Here is a 4,253-nt window from a genome sequence, read left to right as displayed (position 1 = left end):
AAAACAGTATTGTTATGATCTACAATGTGAACCTGTTTTTCCTCATTTCTTGGAAAAACAGAGGTACACTTGGAGTTTGGATACATCCCATGGTTACCAAAAATCATATGCGAAACGGTTACATGATCTAAATCTATTTTCTACAAAGAGTATTTTTCAGCTCCAACCCAACACATGTAACGAAGAGAAGCATGGAGGAATCTTTCTTACAGAGATAGGTGGTATTTTTACAGCAATGGTGAGTATAATTGTTCTTGGAACTACTACAGCCTTTAATTAGTTCTAAACAAACATTGTGCCCAAGGGGGGGGGGGGGGGAGAGAGATGTCTTTCAAGGAAGTGTCCTCCTATCTGGGCACTTGTTTGTTAAATTGTTAAACAGTTAAAATAGGGTGTGCCTACCTTAGAATAGAATTACCTATTGGTGGTCCTGAGGCACATTCACCCTTTGTCTCCCAGCATGTTTACAAAATGTTCTTCCTGTTTATTTTTAATTTGGAAAGATCTCACTCCATTGTTTGTTTTTGTCACAGACCTGAGATCAAAATAGCATGGTATCACACCCCTAGGAAAAATAATCTTAAATGATTTTAACAATATTATGTGCTCAAAATATTTTGGATTGCTTTAGAGCACTTTTATAAAATTTAAGAGAGGGATGTCCAAGAGATGTTTCCAAAATGTAAATAATAGTTGTTCAATTAGAAAAGTAATTACATCTGTTTTGTTTGTTTTTCTAGAAAAATCCGAAACCAGTGATGGATATCTGTAAATACTTCCTCAGAATCCCAACAGCTGAGCAGAAATGCAGAAACAACATTTCCACTGATATTTCATTATAGTCACTGTACTTATATTCTATGCCTGTTAATAATAATTTGTATCACAATTAATGGTCATTCTTTGGATAGACTCAGTAAACCAAAGAAAAAGCAGCATTGCAGCATGTTATCACTGAAAGTTGTATATATGTGTATCTTAATTTAGTTTTTAAATATGTTATGATAAATTTTAATTCAGAGACCTACTTTATCATGCAGAACTTCCGTTCAATCTAAATAATTAACAGAAGCTCAATACCCCCATATAGGATGGTATCCCTTCCTCATTAAAATCCAAACATTAACTAAATTAATTTTTTTGCTTTATTATTAAAGCCTGAGGAAAAGATTAATTATAAATTAGTATTTATCCACAAATCCTAATGATTAATTATATGTATTTATTAAAACAAAGTGGGATTCCAGTTTTAATACCATCTCTATAAGGTATTGAGGTTCTGATAGAAATGTGTCTTACCCAGTACATTTATGACCTTAAAAACATCATGAATACTATGATACAAAATAATATACATAATAGGTGTTAGACCATTTTAGGGAAGTCAGGTAGACATCTGGTTTAAAGTGTATTATAGGCATATTGACATAGAGTGAGTAATGCTTTTGTTTTAATACTTAGTGTAGAAGGTGTAGGGAATTATTTTTGTTTTTATTTTGATGTGTTTATATGTTGGTTAATATTTTAATCAGAGTAACATACATATGTTGATTTTTCAGTTATAACCTATATGGTTTTGTGTTCAAACCTATCAGGTGTGAGAAGAATGTCAAAAGAGGATGTAATTCTCAGGAGAATAATGGCAGCATTTGCCTCTCCAAGATTTGGGATACCAAAACCACTGTCAATAGCTTTGATTATGCCAAGTAAGTTTTTTTTTAACTACTGAAGATGTGCTGTGTAGATCTGGGACTTCTCTGCTGATGATATCACTTCAAGATAGAAAATAACATCCCAGAGACAGAAGGAAGATGGAAGATTCAAGATCCTGTCACAACCTATCACAAAGACACTACCAACATCCCTGAAGGAAGTATAGTGCAGTTATGCAAGTGGATCATCAAAAGGGGTGCATTTATGTTACAGAGCCAGGGACCCACATCATTTCACAGTGACTACAGCATGAGAAGAGGCCACCACAGGTTCCTGTGTTCACAACATTTCCACTGAATTCAAAACCCTTTACTTGCATGTGCATATACTAAGAAAATGGACTTGTGGCGCTGCAAGGTGATAACAGTTTACTAAAATATCACCACTTATCTAGCAGGCCCCTATGGCAAAAGAAAAGATAACTTGTTCCAATACGAAAGTGTATACGTGCCTTTGCCCTCATAACGAACATTTGTACAAGAAGGTGTCACTTCAGTTTTAAGACGTACAAAATGGACTGATGGATGTACAGATCTTGTCTTACATAAGGATACCAAGCTTCCAGATGCCAGCACCAGTGTCAAATAGCATAATTAATGCTATTGGCTAGTCGCGTTAATCTTTGCTAAATTAAACTTCATCTCACGGAACACATTACCATGGGTTATAGCATGATACTGTACATAATACTTTGTAATAATGCATAGGTTGTCTAGTAAGGGTCTGATCATGGGAGAAATACATAAGCAAGATACATAATGTGTGGCCATTGGCTAAAGCTTTCAAGGCCACAAAGGGGGACTGTTACAGTTTGGCAAATCGCTTATGTTATAGTTCCATTCCAATGTATATATTGTATGTATGAGCATATTTATGTATTTGTATAATATTCTAGTCATATTATTTAGCCATGAGAAATATAGAAGCTGTATATCTTTCTATGCCCTATTTCAGTTACAAAAGCTATGAAGTCTTTTGTTTACTGCCCTGTCTCAAGAACAAAAGCCATAAAAGCCTTTTTGTTTACCATGCCCTGTCTATCTCAAAAAGAATCAAGATATGGTAAACAAAGGAGTTATTTTCTCAGGATTCATTTCATTCAATAAGAGTCACCAAATGTTTACATGTAAATAGGAGTCTTTGGCTGTTGGGGTGTGGATGTGGTAGATAGTTATCATGGATAAAGGAACATCTGACCTTACAATCAGAACAGCTGTCCAAGCCATATGATTTATAGATATCACCCACTCCAATAGCCCCTATTTACATGTAAACAGCTAGGACCAATGGCATTCAGTTTTCCAAATATGGTGAGGCGGGAACAAATGAAAATAAAAGAGAGTACAGATGTACAGGTTACTCGGGTATAATTATGATGGTGCCGGGAACAGAGAATATGTAAGGTTGTACATATACATAGAGCTATTCCTGCTAATAGATATGTCCCTGTGTGTGGAGGGTATCGTAGCGAAGAGGATGCAAAATATAAATGCTGAGATGATAAAACTTGTTATTCACAAGTAGGTGAACTCACCCGCTCAACAGGGGAACAGCAACATCCAACCGGTTCTGCTTCAGAGGCATGTATGAGCCCAATCTTTACCGGGATGCTTGTTCGGCGTTCAGCGCCTTCACCTCCGCGAGGCTGCACTACCATGCGCAACGGCACTTCCTGTTTGCGTGGTCCTACGTCAGCTCCCGAATAGCACCAACTCCAGGCAATGCTACTTACTGAATCCTCCTCCACACACAAAAGCAGTGCTCAGAAAGGGTACAACCACCCGTGGCTGCAAGGCAACTTGTAGACAGAAGGGCTCCCTACCCTTCTTAGATAAATAGAAAAAAATAAGTCCAAAAAGTCGCCAATGTAAATAAAAGTCCAAAATTTATTCAGGATACATATCCAAGTAATTAAAATAATATGAAGGTAACATCAAGGGATGGTGGAAGATACAAAATAAGTCTTACATGTTTCGGCCAAATGTAGCTGTAATCATAGACATAATTTGGTACAGGTGTCACCCTTATTTACACAGGTAAAATGTTCCTCATTGGTTAAAACGTAAAAACACCCCTCCCCTTCCATCCCTTGCAGGTGAACAAAGCTTAACCCTTAACACTTCACAGAGGTTAAATCTAGGTGTAATATGTTGAATAAATAAAAGAACAAACATATTATCTATACGGTTACCTCTAAATATATGATACAAAGCTAATTTAGTATAGATAATAATTCTCAGAACACTGAGCTAGTTACAGGCAATAAATGAAAATATTTTGAAAAAGATTATTTAGGAAATCAGAACATCTAAATATATGATTGAATTCGTAAAAATCATATACAATATAAATCAAAATTCATGGAATGGTTAGTGAATGCAATATGATCACATAAATAGACCCATGCATATAAATTAATATATAGTGTACCAGCATATCGATCTAAACACCTTAGTATAAGTATGAACCAAGTCCCCAATCTATATCCATTAATAAATACCTATTACCAATGACAGAGAAAATATATATACACACATAAA

This window comes from Bombina bombina, chromosome 7 (genome assembly GCF_027579735.1).
Source record: "Bombina bombina isolate aBomBom1 chromosome 7, aBomBom1.pri, whole genome shotgun sequence".
NCBI classification, from domain to species: Eukaryota; Metazoa; Chordata; class Amphibia; order Anura; family Bombinatoridae; genus Bombina; species Bombina bombina.
This window is presented reverse-complemented; position numbering follows the sequence as displayed.